Raw genomic sequence first — 21745 nt, forward strand, 5'->3', positions numbered from 1 at the left:
GCGCTAAGCTCCAGAGGTCCCAAATTCGATCCCGCCCGCCGACGATGTTACACAAACACAAAGGAAAACTTGTTGTATAAAAAGCAAACAATCCCTTTACACATAATAAGATACAAATAATCTTCACATAAAGACGTCACGGGAGGAGCTTAGTTTCCCTTATAGGCCTTTTTTGTATTTATCACCTCAGATTACAAAACAAAGCCCATATACACAGGGAATGTATGTTATGATGCAAGAGATGCCCTACATCACATCTAAGTATTTCACTACACAATGGAACGTTAGGCTAAAAAAAAAAAAAAAAAAAATTCCTTTCGGTGATCTAAAAATGTTTGTTTCACAGGTACAGAATGCTTCTCTCTGCTCCTACAGTCTTCTGCTACTGTACTGATGTCAATATAAATTTTCACTGCTTTCTCACAGTCACTCTGCCAATACCTGTAATAACTTCAGTTGCCTCCTCTTGCTGAGATAACCAATCTTGTCACCACTCTGTAAGCATCAGTGGTAAAACAGAGTGGAGCTCCAACATGCAGATTTGCAGCATATTAATATTACATGGAACAAAAAAGGGGAGGGAGGAGAGAGAGTGTGTTAGATTTGTTCAATTCCCTACATAGCTGTGGCCCATATAACAGGACATGAACATGCAAAGCTATGCTGCTGCTGTCTATGTGTAATTCTGCCCAGACAGTAAGTCTTTATTACAAAAGTACTTCACATTTTCTATAGAGGAAAAAAGTCAGACCTATGCTTGTTGTGTATGTGTACAGCACCTTACATAACACAGTCCTGGTCTGTGACTGGGCCTACTGCAAGACAAATACTAACATAATCCATGACTTTTAGACCTCCTGTGCTGAATCCGCAGTTCATAACAAGAGTCATCAAAGGCAACAAGTAACATTTTCAACAGTGTCTAAGTGAGTGGGAAGCCTGAGGCCTATTGCTTTTCAACAGAGTTTAGGCACTTTTGAAAAATTACCAAAACATGGCTAGGGAACAGTCAAAACACCTAGGCCCTATCTGATAGGACCTCAAAATGGGAAAAGCAAGATTGCTGACAAGACTTTTTCAAGGTAACTGAAAAATGATTTGGCAATATAATTGCTAAACTTCAAACAAAAGTCCCCAGAAAACCCATGTTTGGAAAATATAAGAATATGCTGATGATAGAGCATTGGGTTCGCCATAACTTTCCTACTCAAATAAAAAAAAATAAAGATTAATGAACAATTTAGGATGACACACATGTAATTAACTATGGTACTAAAAGATGGAAAACTGCTAAATGGTAAAAATAAAGGCTGTGTTTTGCTAAGTTAATGGTTCGTGACAATGTATGTTGAACGGTGAAAGGATAATTGAGTTACGTTGATACATTACTACTGGTTTAACACAACACAAAATGGAAAATGAAAAACAAAATTATGAAAGTTGGGGTAAATATATAACTGGGTATGTGGCATGACTGATGACACAGAAGTACAAATTCATGTATAAAAATCAAGTGACCACAGGCCCAAGTTGGAGAACTCCGATTCAGAGACTGAGATGACCCTCGTGAAGATGATCCTCTTGGTACACCATAACTCAGTTACTTGGGCCCCTACCTGTTCTATTTTCTCGCGCATCATACGTACATGATCAGAAACTATAAGTGGCAATGACTGTCTAAATTTAATCAACTTTTCAACTTTATAAATTTTCAAATAAGGTAGATTCATGCCTCAATGTCCTTACAGCATTAAATCACAGTAGAGGAGATGTTGCGCTTCCATGGGGTCATCAAAAAGAAGAAGAGAAATAACTTCAGTTCCACTGGGGGCAGCCCCTTGCAGGAAATGCTCAAGTGCCTCACAGTAATGTGCAAACCATTTTTAAATGAGCTCTCACAGAATAATATGCAGTACAGATGGAAGCTAAGTCATCTTGTCCATCCCGACCCTATTTCTTCTACAGGCTGGGAAGGAAGAGAGACAGATTGGTATTGGTATTTATACTTTAAGTACTTGGGAGGTGTCATCTGCAGCATATTAGTATTCTTGCCAAGTCAAGTTTTGATTGACTAGCAGTGACGATTCTATCACTTCTCTTACTTAAATCTTTCAGGAGGAGAACAGGAATTTGCATAATGGGAATCACTAGCAATAACAAGGGTGTGGCGGGGGTCTGAGGACAGAGGATTGGGGGGCAGGAGGGGTGCAGCCAGGGCTCAGGGCAGGGGGTTGGGGGCTCAGGGCAGGGGTTGGAGTGCAGGAGGGGTGCAGCAGGGGGCTCAGGGCAGGGAGTTGGGGTGCAGCAGGGGTGCAGGGTGTGGCAGGAGCCTCAGGGCAGGGGGTTGGGGGCTCAGGGCAGGGGGGTGGGGTGCAGGAGGGGTGCGGTAAGGGCTCAGGGTAGGGGGTTGGATGTAGGAGGAGTGCAGGGTGTGGCAGGGGGCTCAGGGCAGGGGCTTGGGGTGCAGGAGGGGTTCAGGGTGCGGGCTCCAGCCGGGCGCCCCTTACCTTAAGCGGCTCCGGGGTGGCAGCGGCGCACAGCGGTGCCAAGACAGGCTCCCTGCCTGCTCTAGCCCCATGCCACTCCCAGAAATGGCTGGCACCATGTTCCTGCGGCCCCTGGAGGGTGGGGCAAAGGGCTTCACGCATTGCCCTTCACGTACTGCCGCAGTTCCCCATTCACAGCCAATGGGAGCTGCAGAGTCGGCACTTGGGGTGGGGGCAGTACGCAGAGACCCCTGGCCGTGCCTCCTCCTAGGAGCTGCTGCTGGATATGCCGGTTGCTTCTGGGAGAGGCACGGAGCCAGGGCAGGTAGGGAGCCTGCCTTAGCCCCGCCAGACTTTTAGCAGCCTAAAATCTCCCAGATTGGCTTCAGTAGTCTCCAGCATATCAGGCCCGATTCCGGGAGACTTCCAGCCAAACCTGGAGGGTTGGCAACCCTAGTTGGGCATAACCAACACCCTTCATTTCAGCTAGTTGTAAGAAACAGTTAAGCTCCTTTATAAACCATCTGGCTGAAACAATAGCAGCCTCCATCCCAACCAATGGCTGATGTCACTACCCAAAAAAAAAAAAAAAAAAACCCACAAAAAGCACACATGGGCAAATAGCCAGTGAAACCTATTGTTTTGGGAAGCTTTGTGTATCAGACAGAGAGAGAGGAAAGAAGCAAGAATAGAAAAGCCAAGGACACAGCCTGAATAAGCAGTGGAAGCGTGGCCCTGAGAAAAATCCCTGGAGAGAAGTTTAGGACTGAGTGTGGCTTGGAGCTGCAAACAAATTGTCTCCTGCTCTTTGATTCCTGGTGCATTCAGGGAAATGGGACTTTGTATATTCTTTGTAAATAAACGGGAGTGCATCAAAGAAACATCTCGCCCCATCATCAATTTCTCCTCCTAATGCAAAAACCCCACAACAACCTAAATTTGGCTAACTGCTTAGGTCAAAAAAGGAGTCACAATATTTTAGCCTTTGAAACCTCACACTTCTTACTGCAAAATGTGGCCTCCTTTAGCTGTCTGGAAGGGATGCAATAGGGCAGTCAAGATCATGCCCAGGCTCAGTCTCCCACCGAAGACTATATTGCAATGAATCAACTGGCTCATTGCCAAGTACTGTGCTAACCTGCCCTGTGCAATGTCCAGCCAGCAGAGAGCTCCATAATCCCTCCAGCACAAAAAAAAAAAAAAAAAGGAAAAAATTCCCAGAATTCTAAGGGATCCTGGCTCAGGGGGGAGCAGATGCAGGAAGTTGGTAGTGGATGGAAGGCCTGATAGCAGGCAACATAAGAGCTGGGCCAAGCTACACCATGTTGCTGGCAGGGGGCCAGCAATAGAGACAGCAAAAAAGATACGGGCTGCAGGCAAGAAGATGGTTCAAAGGGGTTCCACTAGGACGGGGTGGCCAACCTATGGCTCCAGAGCCACATGCAGCTCTTCAGAAATTAATATGCAGCTCCTTGTATAGGCACCGACTCTAGGGCTGGGACTACAGGCGCCAACTTTCCAATGTGCCAGGGGGTGCTCACTGCTCAACCTCTGGCTCTGCCACAGACCCTGCCTTCACTCCACCACTTCCCACCCCCTCCCGAGCCTGCCGTGCCCTCACTCCTCCCCACCACGAAATAGCTGATCTGGAGGTGCGGGGAGGGAGGGGGAGGCGCTAGGAGAACTGATGGGGGGGCTGCCGACATATTACTGTGGCTCTTTGGCAATGTAGATTAGTAAATTCTGGCTCCTTCTCAGGCTTGCCACCTCTGCAGTAGGACTTTGGTACCTTTTACATCCCTGGAGGGGACAGCCCCCAAGGGCTAGGTTGATCTTTTTAGTCTACAACTTTTGAAGTCTTTGTGCAGTGTGTATAAGCAACTTGTGTTTTCTCTCATTCCTAGTCAAAATAATTAAAAAAAAAAAGAGAGATATCCTATCTCCTCAAACTGGAAGGGACCTTGAATGTTCATCGAGTCCAGCCCCCTGCCTTCACTAGCAGGACCAAGTACTGATTTTGCCCCAGATCCTTAAGTGGCCCCCTCAAGGATTGAACTCAAAACCCTGGCTTTAGCAAGCCAATGCTCAAACCACTGAGCTATCCCTCCCCCCAAAGAAGTACTCTCTCTTATTTGAGGTGAGTGCGTGCCTGGGAACACATTGAGGGCTGCAGGCCAAAGAGCCTAGTGCTTGGAACTCCTACAGTGCTTGTCTCTGAGAGTACTACATCCAGGATGCTACCAGACGCTTAGGGACGCAGGAGCACAACATGCATCGCAACACTCTGCAGTGGGGTCAGTTACAATGTTCTCGGACAATTCCAAATTGGTCCCTCGGGGCCAGGAATACCCTGTCCACCATTGTGCCAGTTACTCACGATTTTAAAGAGACACTTCAACCTTCAATTTTTAAAAAAGCATAGATATGTTTTTAAAGTATCAGTTTCTGATTGGCCACCTATGAATATTTCATAAGCCTAACACACTCATAGGCTTTTCTGCTCCGCTGTTGATCTTTCAAAGGGTGTTTCCAGCAAGGGAGAAGCTGGCTAAGACACTGATCCTGCAAGTAACTCCATCCAGGCAGTCTCCTGAGTCCAGACATAGATGCACTGAAGTCAGTAGGTATCCACCCATGCAGATCAGCTTGTGGCATTAGGACCCAACTAGCTGTAAAGATACAGTAAAACTAACTGTACACAATGCGCTGTCGAATGCTCAGAGTAAGCAAACTGAAAAATAGAGAAAAATATCCTGCTTTCATTAACTTCAGTTAGCTTACACATTACTTGTAATGATAGTAGGAACAAAATTTCCAAGCAATTTTGCTGTTCTAGGTGACAGTATCCCTTTAAATGACTCTACATTAGCTTTTAATTCTCCTTATCTCACCAATCACTAAAATGGGACGCTATGTTTTGTGAATGTACTCATTCAGTACCATAATATCCTCATTTTCCAGTCTGTGTCGTATATTACAGTTCATACAAGGAAGTTTAATTAGTCTCCTGTGACTACGATTCACTTCCTCTGGCAAATTCATTTCGATCAAACAGAGGAGGGAAGAGAGGCTGTTTTACTGATGGCAAACACATTTCAAATTCATTTCTTAACAGTCATTATCTCTCTCAGCTGTATTTGCATATGGTTTCATTTCAGGGGAAGCATCCTTTGTTTAAAAAAGCTCTTTATTTTCCTCTTTTCATATGCCTGGATATTATTTTTAATTGTGCCACAATAAACCTACATCTAGAATCCCAGAGTCCAAGCTACAAGCTAGCTCACTTGAGCTTAATACAATCAAAGACTTTTTAAAATGAATGTCTATAAACATTTGCATTTTAGTAAAGTGTTTAAATGAGTGCTCAGTTATGTTCCATGAGATACCCAGTATAAGACAAATTCAGACAGGTAGCTGGTTTGCAAATTAGTCATCTATTAGGTTCCTTACAGACAGTTTATTGGTAGTCTTGGTTATCCATTCAAGCCATCAGCAAGGTTTGAACTGGAACCTATAGTGCTAAAATGAGAGCCTCTCCTACTTGAGCTAGAGGACTATGTCGCCAAGCTGGCCTCTGTAGCAGATTCATTTATCTCTTAAGTGCAGCAGCCACTAAAGGCAAATCCACACAAAGACACTGTGGGTCTCTCTCACACGCACAGGTAACCAGGTATCAAAACATTCTTATGGGGCTTTTGTCCCTCATCGAGTCTCCAGGCTCAGGCAGGGCTCCACCTTCATATAAGTTCTCAGAAGAATCTGCCCAGTCTGATAGCCAGTTCCAACACTCCCTTGTTACTCTGTTTTCTGCTTCATCCATATACTGGACAGAGCTACAGCAGAATCATTGTTTGAGCTCTTAAAGAAGCACTATCCTGCAATTATGAAATACTGCTCGTGCTTCAGTGCTGACATGTAAGTTGGTTCCATTTCACTACCTAAATTACCAAACCAGCCCAACCTGGAAGCAGCTACACAAGCCATTTGCTGACTGAGAACAGACAGCAATTTACCTCACTAGCAGTTCTAGCTAAGGCAATGGCAGCATATCGGTGCAGTGGGTGGCTCCTGTCACTGCACATCTCCATCCTGGATGGCAAGTGTCTCAGATTTCACCATAGGGCAATTTTTTTCCCCATATAAAGACAAACAGAATCCAAATACCAAGCGGTAAAATCCTTAACTTTGCTGCTCAGAGCAACAGTTAAGACACATGGAGGAGAGAGAAAAGGGCTAAATAAAGCTCATTACTACAGAATATAAATTATTACCCAAAAGACTCTTTGGTCATCTCTGCTGTGCTATGAAACATGCATGCTCTTAACATGATGCTTATTAAAATACAAGGCACCTGACAGAAGAGGCCTATTTTTAATCTATGCTGAACCCTAGCGACTTTTCTGAAGCAGTTAAATCAAGTTCATAATGCACATTAGGAAGAAGCTTACACCAAACAGAAGCCACCTCAGTGACAGCACCCTGAGCTCTACCCTAAATAAGTGATATCACCACTACTACTGTCCTACACACAGGAATGGGGGTGGGGGGTTGGCCAAGTGCCCCTTGGACATGCCTACCATCTTGAATGGGTGCGTACTCAGGTGGCTAGCCCCTCCTGCTGCTCTCACTACCACAGCTATACTCTATTTTAGTGCACTCATTCTGATTGAACTAACCTCAGGTATGGCTCCTGGAGCTAGGAATTACACCTTTCAGCTTGAAGAGTAGACATGCCTCAAACACAATCACTCCTCACTCAGGAGTGTTAGCTTTTTACTTCACAGCAGCTCATGTGCCTCTCTTACTTCTAGGCATGTTATTTTTAATGGCGTTGTTGAGTAGCTGGTAATTAACTTTTAACCTGTCTTGGTTACAGACCCTTTCCCAGGGTAAATTATGCAGAAAAATGGTTTTACCCATGACACTATTTAGCCATGGTACCTAGTATACAAAAAGTCTTTTGACCATTCTGGCAGAACGAAGTTACTGAGGATGCTCAAAATAAAAATAATAAAAAAAAAACACACTACCTATAGGTAAATGTGTGACTCCAGATTATAAGTGTTTGCACAGAACTCTCTCCTGACATTTCTTTAAATGAATGTCTTTTACAAACTGCTAATTACTTGAGAAAAATCTCACAGCACATGGCCACACTGGTAGGTAAGTTTGATTTTTGTCTAAACTTAAATGCTGTTTATGTTTCTTTCTTGTTTCAAAAACCAAACTACATATTTTAAAATCTCAGTTTAATATATTATAATTAATAGACTCAAGTCTACATGGTATTTTCTGGTAATCTTTCACAAATAATTTTTTTTAAATAAGCACTATTCTGTAGAACCTATAAGTCAGTTACTTATTAACTCTTGTTCATTCTACTAGCTCTATGAAAGCATTTAACATTATTGGTTACAAATACTATGCACATTCCTGCTGACATCTTCAGTAATACGGAGGTTCCATTGTAGCAACAAGTTAACAAACAAAGCAGAGCCACTGGTTTTTAGTGGAAGGTCATAGCATTTCTGTAGTATCTCCCTCCTCATTATTCCCACAGGAGTCATAACTACTTTGGGCTTCCCCTCTGCTCTTAGGGACACAGGAGAGGAAAATTAACTATCACAAAGAGATTTGAGATACTGTACATACACTGGACATAAAGTTGATATGGAGTTAATTTCCTTTCAGAAAGGGAAAGGAAGATAGAGTAGTCTATCATAAAACCACAGGCCTAACATTGCTCCAGCTGAAGTCATTGTCTGAGCTCCCAGTTCAATGGAGTGGGATGCTTATTTCAGTATTTTTGAAGCAATGGCACAAACCGTTCAAAAGTCTATCAACTATCACTCGTAACATCCACTCAGTACTGTAAAAATGCTAATTCCATTTTGGTTAGTTAAGCACAAAAGGGGATAGAGGAAACACCAGGATCATCTCTAGATATTTTTGGAACATTCCCATGCCCCATTGCATCTCCAGTCTGCAAAAGCATACAAAAGTAGGGTGACCAGATGTCCCGTTTTTAAAGGGACAGTCCCATTTTTGGGGACTTTTTCTTACATAGGCGCCTATTACCCCCCACCCCCATCCCACTTTTTTCCACAGATGCTATCTGGTAACCCTATCAAAAAAGGTACTTTCAAGGTCACAGGCCTCAACAGCCAATTAAAACCCACAGATGTTATTCTATTTAAACCAGATGTCAACAGGTTTTTCAATGTCTTTGTTTGTAAAATCTGTCTCTTTCTCTTGCAGAACAAAAGCTTAATAGAAGCTACACTTAAAAAAAAAAAATCACATGAGCATTGAGATATTTGGATCATGGAGCAGTGGGGCTATAGAATACTAAGAAAGGGCAGAGATATTTGAAAGTTCATTTTCAACAATGCATAGAATATAAATGCAGTAGCTATGTTAATGGTGCTTAGGGTACCTACACATCCCATCTGGTGATCATTGTCACAATAGTTAATGGCTCTGTATACTAGAGGGACCCTTATTCTGAGCATCAATGAAACAATAAACCATAACAGCTCCTTTAGAGCTGTGGCAATGTTTACTTGAGGAGTTTCAATCTGCAGATTATGTCATGGGAAATGCCATTATGTTCTATCATGTCAATAAGAGTTGGCATATTTCAAAAATAATATGCTTAGAATCATCTTGCTCTACTTAATATGCAGAGTAAGCATGAATACTGATTTTTTTAAATTGAAGAGTAGTTAACACACCTGCAGTCACACTGAGCTTAAAGGCAAAAAAGCAGCATCAGCATTTCAATTTCTTCTTGGTTTAAATATTCAATGGTACTTATTCACATTACATTACGGAGTAGCAGCTTCAAAATTACCTCTTTTGAATGAATCATTTGGTGACTACATGAACTTACTTGGGGTGGGAAAGAGGGGAGAAGATCCAAACAAAATTCTGTTTTACATTAATATTCATAGATTCTAAGTCCAGACGGGACCATTTGTCAGACCTCCAGCATAATACCGACCATAGAACTTCTCCCAAATAATTCCTAGAGCATATTTGTATTTAGAAGTGGTCAGTGGAGAATCCACCACCCTCGGTAAATTGCTCCAGTGATTAATTACTCTCACCATTAAGAATTTACACTTATTTCCAGTCTGAATTTGTCTATCTTCAGCCAGACCTTTTTCCACTATACTTAGGAGCCCATTAATAAATACCCACACACACACCATGTAGATACTTCTAGACTAATCAAGTCATCCGTTAACCTTCTCTTCGGTATGCAAAATAGATTGAGCTCCTGGAGTCTCTCTAAAAAGCATATTTTCTAATCCTTTAATCATTCTCATGGCTCTTCTCTGAACGCTCTCCAAGTTAACAATATCCTTCTTGAACTGTGGGCACCAGAACTGGACACAGTATTCCAGCAGCAGTCTCACCACTGCCAAATACACATCTTTCACAAATAATTGAAGAGGTAAAATAGCCTACTAAGACTCAAGATTTCCCTGTGTATGCATCCCAGGATCCCATTAGTTCTTTTGGCCACAGCATCATACTGGGAGCTCCTGTTTAGCTGATTATCCACCATGACTCCAAATCTTTTTGAGAGAGAGTCACTGATTCCCAGGAAAGAGTCCCCCATCCTGCAAATATGGTCTTACATTTAGACATATTAAAATTCATATTTGCTTGCATCCAGTTTACCAAGAGATCCAGATATCTCTGAATCAGTGAGCTGTCCTCTTTGTTATTTACCACTTCACCAACGTTTGTGTCATCGGCAAACTTTATCAGTGGTTTTATATTTTCTACCAGCCCTCACTGTGCCATTGTATTGCTGGACATATTACCCTTATGATGTTAAATCACAGGAGGAACCATACATCCTCAAAATGATAGATTACTGTAGACTCTAGTACAGTACGTTTAAACAATTATTGTTTGAAAATTGCTCAAAGAGGTAATGTGCTTTTTAAATATTGCAGGCTTTCCTATCCTCCCCCATAACTATTAGTTACAGAACTATTTGTTATGAATGGAGAGGTTTTGATTAGCAATTGAATCAATCCTGATTTTCTATGAATGAATCCTTCAGTCAAGTATTAGCTAAAGCGTTTAGATAAATAATCTTTTGCCTCTAGTGGATCACAAACTGTTTGCTTCAAGTATTTGTGGGGTGTGGTTGGTCATTTAAGTCGCATGGTCTTTTTTCTACTTCTAACTGGGATAAAAAAAATTTTTTAAAGAATAAGGACAACACTAAAAAGTTTTGGATAATCATTCATTCCAAAACTGGTTAAAATTTGCAGATTTACAATTATTTTCCACAGATATTCAGCAGTTGTCCAGATACTCAAATAACAAATAATACAATGCTGCTATGTCACAGTAAAGCAGAGCTGGAGGCAGATTCTCACCCAATGTAGATTAGTCAGAGCTCCACTGACTCAATAGAGCTGTGATAATTAACACAGGTGAGGATGTGCTCCTTGGTGCTTTTAGTCAGGAAAATAGTCACAAATGAATTTACTAGTCCACCAGCTCTATTTGAAAATGTTGTAATACTTTGGCCTCATTTCAGGTGTTGCATTAGTGTGCAGGCGCTAGGTAGTGTTGGTGGCCTGAGATACACAGGAGGTAGATATATACATAAATCTATGACTGAAATTCTAAGAGAAAAAAAATGGAAAAATATCTATACATTTTACAATGTATTACATGAACTACTTCTGAAAATTTGGATCCATAAGTGACTAGTGATTTTAAGTGCCTACCTTAAAGTAGCCCATTTTTCAGAAAGTACTGAGCAGCCATCGTCTGAAAAATTAGTCCCCTTTGAGGAGTCTCAAGTTGCACCCCCAGAAACTGATGCACTCAAAATCTCTAGTCATTTTTGAAGACAATGTATCCCATGGTACATTAGATTCATAGATTTATTCATAGAGTTTAAGACAGAAGACACCATTCAATGGATCATCTGATCTGACCTCCTGTCTATCTTGGAGCATTTCACCCAGTTACCCCTCTTTTGAGTCCAATAACTTGCATTTCACTTAATTAGATCTTCCTGAAAGAAATCCAGTCTTGATCTGAAGACTTCAAGGAGATTAAGAATTTATCAATACCCTTAACAATATGTCCCAATGGTTAACCACCCTCCCTGTTAAAAATTTGTACCTTAGTTCTCATTTGAATTTGTCTGGCTTTAACTTCCACCATAGAAGAGTTCTTTAGTACACAGTATTTTCTCCCCTTAAATCAAGTCACCTCTGAAGTTTTTTGATAAGCTGAATAGATAGATCTCCTTCAGTCTGTTCCCAATAGGCATCTTCTCCCACCTTTGAATCATTTTTGTGATTCTTTTCTACACACTCTCCCATTTTTCAACCTCCTTTTTCAAATATGAACACCAAAACTGGACGCAGTATTCCAGTATCTGCCTCATCAACACCATATAGAAAAGTACAATCATCTCCTTACTTCTACTCACTACTCCCCTGTTTAGATCCTGAAGGTTCGCATTAGCTCTTCTTGCCACAGCTTTTCACTGGGAACTCATATTGAGTTATTTGTCCACTATAACCCTTAGATCTCTTTGACAGCCACTGCTTTCCAGACTACAGTGCTCCATTCTGTTTGTATGGCCTGCATTCCTTGGTGCTCAATGTTGTACTCTGCATCTGGCTGTATTATAATGCATTTTGTTGAATCAGCCCAGTTTACCAAGCAATCCAGATTGCTCTGGATAACGGCCCTGTCCTCATCATAATTAACCACTCTGCCAACCTTTGTGTCATCCCTAAAATGTATCAGCAGTGAATTTGTATTTCCTTCTGGGTCATTGATGAAAGATGTTAAAAAGCATTGGGCCTAGTACCAATCTCTACAGAACCCAACTAGAAACACTCCAATTTAATGATAGAGAGTCCTGTGGCACCTTTAAGACTAACAGATGTATTGGAGCATAAGCTTTCGTGGGTGAATGCCCACTTCGTCGGATGCATGTCATGACATCTGTTAGTCTTAAAGGTGCCACAGGACTCTCTGTTGCTTTTTACAGATCCAGACTAACACGGCTACCCCTCTAATACTCCAATTTAATGATGATTCTCCAGGGATGTATACTTTTTGAGATCTGGCAGTTAACCAGCCCTTAATCCATTTAGTGTGTACTTTATTAGTATTACATAGTGCCAATTTTAAAAATCAAGTTTAGCAACGACGTGTTGGGTAATTTTGTTCTTTATTTTAAGGTTCCTTCTTACTAAATTGTATACAAAAAATCACCTTTTGTATACGGCAACACTTATCTCTGCATTAAGATGTTGGCTTCTATAAGAATATTAGAAAAAAATAAAGTATTCCCCCCATCAACCCAGAATTGCTTATGGTATAAAAGGTTCTTTGCTACTCTAATCAATACACATAAAGAGGAATAAAGATTTGTTTGTTCTTTCTAGTGTCATTTGAGCTAAACACGGAGTCTTAGTCATCCCTTAATTATTTCTGTGGTCTGGAAAGATAAGTGGTGACTGATTTTTTTTTTTAAATAAAAAATGTCCAGAAGGCAGTTAGTAGTGGGTCTGGTTAGGTAATGCATATGCAAACATACTTATAAAGGATCAGCAGAGAGAACTAGAGCAACAGGTTTCCATGATGGAAAATAAATGCAATAGTAGCATGGAACAAAAAAATAAAAATAAAATAAAAAGACAGCCTAGCACAAAAGATAATTAAGGGCATTTTGACTGCCAGGAGTGGAGCAGTAGCTATGCTGAATGCTGCTTCAAGCCAGAAGATGCTCTTTTGCTGCAGGCAGTGTGGAGCATAGTCAGGGCCGGCTCTGGCTTTCTGGCCGCCCCAAGCAAAAAAAAAAAAAAAAAAAAAAAAAAAAAACCTGCGGCGCGGCCGGAGCCAGGGTGTGGGGGGACTCCCTGCACTGCAGATGTGCCCTGGCTAGCGGGGGGAGGGGGAGGGAGCAGGGCGGCCAGGGCTTCAGCGGGGCGCTGCCACGCGGCCCCTCCCGCTGTGCCCCCTGCTGGGAGGGCTCCGCACTGCTCCGGTCAGTGGGGAGGGAAGGACGAGGGCTGCCCTGCCGGGCTTGCTGCAGGGCGCTCCCGTCCTCCACGCCGCTGCCCCCTACAGGGCGGCCGGAGCGAAAAAAAAAAAAAGCCGCCGTGCCGCCCTAGGATTGGGCAGAATGCTGCCTCCTACAAGCTGCCGCCCCAAGCACCAGCTTGCTCGGCTGGTGCCGGCCCTGAGCATAGTGTAGATCAGGAGTAGGCAACCTGTGGCACGCATGCCAAAGGCGGCACGCGAGCTGATTTTCATTGGCACTCACACTGCCTGGGTCCTGGCGACTGGTCCGGGGGGCTCTGCATTTTAATTTAATTTTAAATGAAGCTTCTTAAACATTTTTAAAACCTACAACAAATAGTTTAGTTATATATTATAGACGTAGAAAAAGACTGTCTAAAAACATTAAAATGTATTACTGGCAAGCGAAACCTTAAATTAGAGTAAATAAAATGAAGACTCGGCACACCACTTCTGAAAGGTTGCCGACTTCTGGTGTAGATGGACCAAGTTCCACAAAAAAACTGGTCCAGTGCCAGTCCCTGCCTTCCTTCCATCACAGTGGTGACCCCACCCCCCCCCGCCTCCAGCTTTTGCACTCTGCTCTCTCATGAGGGACAATGGGGTAGAGTGAAGGAGCCCAGGAATCACAGATCTGTTCCAGCCTTCTAATATACGCAGGATGGGGCTCCCCAACACTTCACATCTGTTACCAATGACACTGATAATTAAAACCAAAATTTAAAATCCAGTTGATTTGTCACCATTTGTGGTGTCTGAAATGCAAAATAAAAGTTAAAACTAGACCAGTCATTTTCTCTTTTTGGGTCTAATCAGTTTCGCTATCTGATTCTCAAGAACTAGCCAACGCACTAACACTGGCTATTTTGTTCAGGCATATTACAGTGATAAACATGTATAAGAACCTATATGGAATAGAATTATTTCCAAAGCCACAAGCGAAGGGTCAAGAGGGAAAACCCCCCACCCTTTTCCTTCTCCCTCTTTCGTCTCATGAAACCCCTCTCTCTTCACATTAGATTTTACAAACTATTTCCACCTCTCCTCTTCCCCCCCAAAAAGAAACCTGCTATATTTTGGGTCTGAATTACTTGACACTATTCCTTTAACGCTGTCCATGCAGTTCAGGCAACCAGACTTTAAATCCTGGCCATAGGCACAAGTTCAAATGTGTTTCATAATCACTATCTCGTCTATATTTCTTCACACATCATAAAGGCACCATAACATATGGCCTGATTTGGGACTCCCTTGAGGAGATATGGAGACTGGAATGCCCAGGACTTTTACTTGGAGGCCAGGACTAAAATGTCTTGGCAAAACTGCAAGGGCTGGTTGGAGAGCATCTGCCCACGTTGTGCCTGGCTCTAGTCAACACTATCAATTCCTTCACTGTCGTGAACGGGTAAATTCATTTCACAAATCTTAAAAATAAAGAGCCAGATTGTAATCTAAGTTTCACTGAGAAACTCTGGGTTCTCCTCAGTGTACAGCAGTTCAGCTACTCTACATTTACACTAGTGTAAGATCAAATGAGATTCTGGCCCACAATGAGGAGGGAGAAAAAACATAGGAAGGAGAGTTTAAAAACATGTTGCAATCTTCAGGAGGGTAGTACAGTAAAAAAAAAAATGAAGCCAAGACATTCAAACTATATCAGAAACAAAAACCCCATAAAAGAATACAATGTAAAACAACATGAAGTAGAGCGGGAGGCTTGACCTGACATAATACAGATTGAATGAGAGAAATGTCACAAAATTCAGATAGAGACAGCCATAATGATGAGTAACTTCCATTCAAGAGAATGGACACCTATTTGATGAAGAAATATTTTCCATGCAAAATCTGGTCACTTTCTTTCCATGAAAGGACTTTTGACTTGAAAGAAAAAAAGAAAAAGAAATCCATGTCTCAAGAACCAAAGCAGATGTCTATAGCAGAAATAAAGGTCAGCAGCACAGCCGGTCCCCAAACAGACTGATAGATTATAAAACATACCAGTAAGTTACCAGCTCTCCAAGCAGACCTCAGTGAAAGACAATGGAAGTGCTACAGATGAGGTGAACATATGGAAGGACAAAGCCAATCAGGGATCAAAATATGTACCTCCAACAAAGAGAATCTTAGCCAGAGTGGACTTTGCTGGTTCATTTTTCTGTAATTAGGTGAAATGAGCATTTAACTCTTAGTGAGCAGTCTTCACCCTTTTCATTTAAGGCCCCCCTAACTGATCATAATAAATCTTGTCTGTGTGGAAAATGATTACAGAACGAGAGATGAATAAAAGCCAACAATGTGCTGTAAGAGACCTATAGATGAAGCAGTCTAGCAGATATACAAAGGTAGCTCCACCCAGTCTAAAAGGTGTCACAACTGGTGGCAAAGAAGTTGCAAACAGAACCAATCTCTCCCTCTGTCAGAGATTGGGACATGGATGGTTGTGTCTAGTGGTCAGAGCGTGAATCAGCAGTCAGTGGCGCAGGAACACTTCGAATAGTGGGGGTGCTGAAAGCCAGCCTCTTCACCCCTGTCCGCCCGACCCCTTGGAGCCGGCAGCTGGGATGCAGGGGGCCAGGGTGCAGGCAGCCGGGACCCGGGCCCAGGGGGCTGGTAGCGGAGCCCCAGCTAAAACCTGGGGGTGCAGCAGCACCCCCTGAACCCCAGTTCCCACACCTATGACAGTAGTCAGAAATCAGAGCCCAGGGTCAGAGCCAGAGCCAGAGGCCAGATGGCAGGAATTGAAGCCAAGAGCCAGGACCTGTTGCCCTGAGTGAGGCAAGGCTGGGTCTGAGGCAGGAGCAGGAGCTGTTGCAGCCGTGGAGGAATGATTTGAGCAGCCACTGCTGCTGGGCTTAAAAACCAGACTGCTGACTCTTCTAACTCTCAGGCAGCCTACTACAGGCTAGCTGCATTCATTAGGTAGCCTGGAGACTGGCGCTGCTTCAGGCCCCGATTCCTGATACTCTCTACAAATGAATGGAGTCATTGTTTGTTGGATATCAGTAAACATCTCACATGGAGAGTCACGTATAGGGACTAAAGAAGCTTTATGAAGAGATACAACAGTCTCTGCATGAAGTGCACCAAACAGAGTAGTCACACTGAACTTTGCAATGATCCTTGGTGATTTCACCCTCAGTTCTGATGACTCCTGTAGACCCCATGGCCTTTTAGGGTAAGTCCAGGGTTAATAGAACTCAAGTTATCAGGCTCTGGATTTAAGGTAGGGCTTGAGCATTTACACATTTGTAGCCCACGGTTAGGAATTGCTGAACCCTGGCTCCCAATCTGGACTCTAGGGGTATGTCTACACTGTGATTAGACATCCACATCTGGCCTATGCCAGCAGACTTGATTATGGGTCTCAGGCTGCAGGACTCTTTAATTGCAGTGTAGACTTCCAGGTTTGGGCTGCAGCCCACTCTGGGACCTTCCCATCTCCAAACCCTGGGTTAGTGCTATTTGCGTGTAGACGGAAAGGGGGTTAGTCTTGACTCAGAGTTTGAACTCTGCGCTTACACTGCAGTGTAGACATACCCTTACTTCCTATCAGAGTAACATCCTTCTTTAACTTGATTTTGTGGATCAAATTCCCCCCATTAAATCAGTGACAAAACAACTCCCTATAATGGAAGCAGAATCGGGCCCATGTATTAATCCCTGCCATATGCTTTGCAAGGTAGCTACATGTTCCCCTCCCCACTCCATTTCACAGTAAGGGAATCTGAGGAACAGCAAGATTAAGAGACTGTCCAAGGTCACAGAGCAAATCAATCCCAGAACTGAGAACAGAACCAAGAACTCCAAGGCCCAGATCTGTGCTCTAACCACTAGATAACAGTATTCATGCTGATATTTGAAGTACTATTGTTAATATCAGGAACACAGTCACTTTTTTTTTTAAACCACACTAAATGTTTTGTGGTAATTAATAAGTGGTTGCTTCATGAGTATTTGCATACGCAAAAGAGAGCATCTCCACATATGATCCAAAAGGCTGTCTATATATGGTTACGTTAATACGATGCAAAGGACTCTGTATATAATGGTGTCTGAATTCTTTCTAGACGACTGTTTGTTTTTCAGTACCCTGGAAGTCACATAAAACTCTGCAACCAAAGTTAATTTGTGATCACTGTAATAATCAAATTTAGTTTGTCGGTACCACATGCCAAAAGACCTTTGGGGATTTTAACAAATCTATTCAAATAAGATTGGAGGCCCTAATAAGTGACTAGAACAGGGCACAAAAACACACCCTAAACTTCCACACTGTTCATAACCAAGGGATCCCAGACACCACCAGTGAGGGGCCTTCATTTCTCTGTTTTCCCCCCCAATACATCCAGAATACTAGAGTGTTGTAATATTTTCAGCTGGGCAGGCAAACCTGATGACATTTTCACCCTAACACCCCCAGGGTGGAGGTATCGCAGCCCAGTGATGATTTTGGATAAGCATTAGTTTATTCTGTATTTAAATCTGAACACAGGCGGGCCATTTTAATGAAAGTTTCTACATGACAGGGCCATGCACAAAGGCCTGGACCAGCTTTCTGGCAGAGAGAGACTCACTGAAGAACTGCATCTCAAATCACTTCCAAGAAGTGAGAGGAAGAATTAGGTTAACATTTGATTAAAAGCATTTCTATGATGCTCATCACTATAGAATAAGTTTCCCCAAATAGAGGCCTGATCTAAAGTCCATTTGAGTCAATGGAAAGATTCTCATTCACTTCAGAGGTCTTTGGATCAGATCCAGAGGAAACAACCTCATTCACACATAACATGGCAACTTTAAAGCCCAAATACAAGGTAAACCATGTCAATAGACAGGCCTCCTTTCTCTAGGTGAGGTAAACTGGACTATAACTCAGACCTGGGTTCTATTCCTAGCTCTCACTGGCCCACTGAGTGACTTTGGCAAGTTACTTGCCTCTCTGTGTCTCAGTTTTCATTATAAAATGAAGATAATGATACTATCTGCTTTGTAAAGCCCTTTGAGATCCATTGATGAAGTAGCCTTGATGTTCTGCATTTGCAAAAACGGAATGGGTTTTGGCATAGGTTATGGTGCTAGTTCCCCCTGGAATTTGTTTAGCGCCTGTTCCTCAATTGTTTATCCTGTTGATCAAGCACATTGTCTTTTGGCCCAGGTGTCAACCATCTGTATTGTAACTGGAACTGGGACACAGACCCACTGAGATGATGATTACAATCACAGCTTCATAGCAGTAGTAGTGCCAAGGTCAGCACCATGAAGAACAGCTCCATTCTGGTCAGTCTTTAAAGTTATTTTTTAAACTACTTTTAAACTATTGTTCACTCTTTGCAAGATTACTTGTTTTTTCTTTCCTTCAAAGGAAAAAAAAAAAAGATACACATCCTTGTCCGATACAGTGCTTTAACTGTTTCAGATTTTTTCAGATGAAATGCAAAATGTCTATATCTTTAATAGGTTCTATACATATAACAGATATTCATTCAGTATAAACCCTATATGCACTGAAAGTTACAGAAGCTATGAAATTGGAAGAAGAATATAAAATATTGAGTATAGTAATAGGGGACATTAGCTAGGAGTAATGGATTGTATTAAGAAAGGGAAAATTTAAGCTGAATATCAGGAAATTGTCCTGACAGAAAGATCTACTAGTCTGAGGAATAATATCTCAAGTGAAATGGAGGAAGCCCTATCACTTGGCACAGTTAAAATTATTTTGGACTGAACAAAAAGACTAGTAAGTGTATAATAGGGCAAGGCAAATATCTCACACTGCCAGGGAGATTGAGTAGAAGCTAACAGAGGTAAGTCTTTTCCATCTATAGACTACTACACAGTCAATATTGCCAAGTGTTCAAAAATCATGAGGCGGGGCCTAAGAAATCATGATGACATTTGCTTTAAAATCATGAAGTTAAAAAAAAAAAATAACCCACCAATCCCACACATCACTGTTGGGGTTCTTTTCATTTACCCTCTATTTTATGAACCTTTGAAAGTACACTTGAATCATGTGTTTACGTTTTTCTGTATAACCACAAGGGCTTACAATTTTTTATTTATTTATTTTAAGTAAAGGTCAGATTCTCCAATGACTCCAGGAGCTGGGGCTTTAAGAAAAACATCAAATATCATGAGCCTCACGATAAAGTCACAAAATTTGGCAACACTGGGTCTAGTCTCTGAAGTCCAAGAAGAGGACAATGCATTCCAAATCACTGGCACAATGGGACAGAGTTGGGTCCAAGGTCTGACCCACAGGGGCTATCATGAGTCCAGCTTTACAGGCCACTGCAGAAGAGAGAAATGTATCTATTAAGTTTTATTATAACTAACTTCTAGCCCACAGCACAGTAATCGTGGCTTTCAGATTACTTGTGTGGAACAGGCAGGGAAAGATTATTTCCTGAGAGATTTCAGAGTAGCAGCTGTGTTAGTCTGTAGCCGCAAAAAGAACAGGAGTACTTGTGGCACCTTAGAGACTAACAAATTTATTAGAGCAGAAGCTTTCGTGGACTACAGCCCACTTCTTCGGATGCATATAGTGAAACATATATTGAGGAGATATATATATACACACATACAGAGAGCATGAACATGAACATGAGTACTCCTGTTCTTTTTTCTGAGAGAGGTTTTCTTGTGTGGGATCCAGCTACAGTTTTTGGATTGTGAAGATGCACCTGTTCCTACCCCAATGTAAGTTACAGCAGCCCCTAAACTGCTCTTACACCAGCTGTATATTGGCCCTAAGCAACTGTAGGTTAGCTGACAGCAGAGAGGAGCTCTGCTTCACCCCACATCTTACTGCCCTCTCCCGCCTCATGTCTCCTGTGCCTAGGTGGGAGCTGAAGTGGTTCGTGCAAGGACCAGCTCTGCTGGCTGAAACCTCTCCTGGCTGGACAATTCTCCTCTGACCAGTTACAGCCAGATTCCAACTCCTTTGCTGAGCTACTCAGGTAGAACAAAGGGGCTGGATCCCAGGAGGAATCTGCTGCACAGTGTTTTGAGAGGGATTTCTTTTGCTCTTGTGCTCCCTCTGTTGGCTCAGTCTGGAGCACAAATAAGAGACTAAAAAACACCTTAGTGGTGCTGCTCCACTAAATAAGAGAAGAGGCTCTGGACCAGTTTGTGACCAGTCTATGCAGAAGGAGCTTTCCCAGCACTTTCACTCCTCTACCCCATGCAGACCCAGTCACAAGTGCTAGTCATAGCAGACCTTGTGGGAGGAGTGCAAAGGGCTACTAGCCTAACCAAATAGGCAGGAGAGACGGGGCCTGGCCCCATGCTGGCTGTCTGCACAGAGAAGTCATCAGCCCTCTGTCCTCCTCAGGAGTGATGCAGCCGACATGGTTCCCCAGGAGACATCATGGCTCTGATGAGTTCTTCTTGCCACAGGGTGGTGAGGCTCTGTGCCACCCCATGCTCAGGGCAGTCTCCTAAAAGGTATAGCCTGGTCTGTGGGGTTTGCCAACTGGAGAGGGAGTAAAAGCACGCGAGAAACACTTTGGGAGAGCACCATGCCCTTTAACAAATAGATAAGCTAAAAGACAGCACTGCCTGTTTAAAATGTTCATCATTATTGTTACTACAGTATGTTTCCTCAGAGATCCCCAGATCACAGAGCACATTTTTACAGGGACAGAGGGAACACAGTGCAAGGGTAATGGTTAATTCATGGTCTTGCAGAGGTCACCACAAAAGTGAATTCCATAGAAGTCATCTCAGATTTTCAACAATAAACCATTTGGGGAGCTCTTTACAGAGATTTGTTTTAAAGGGGCACTGTCAAGAGATGACCTTTTTTGGTTTGAAGCCTTTCCCCTGGAAGCAAATGCAGCAAGATTGTTCTAGTACAGAAAAGCCGAGTAATAACATTGGGGAACCTAATTTTATTATCTGAATGCAGTGAAATGCATAAAATAAACAGTGTTAAAGAATTTTAATTCTGCATTCAGATGCCACCATGAGGAATGCAGAGAGGTCAGAATAGATAGGCTCACTGTGTTTATTCAGATAGAACCAACACCAAGTGCTCACCACTCCTCTGGGTTTCTAACTCCTATATTGCAACTCCCGGTATCAACATACAAAAATGAGAAGACTGCACTGAACTAACATTACCACCTTTATTGGCATGACAAGCTATACAAGGGATGCCAAGGTGTAAG

Source organism: Chrysemys picta, chromosome 7 (assembly GCF_011386835.1).
Source record: "Chrysemys picta bellii isolate R12L10 chromosome 7, ASM1138683v2, whole genome shotgun sequence".
NCBI lineage: Eukaryota > Metazoa > Chordata > Testudines > Emydidae > Chrysemys > Chrysemys picta.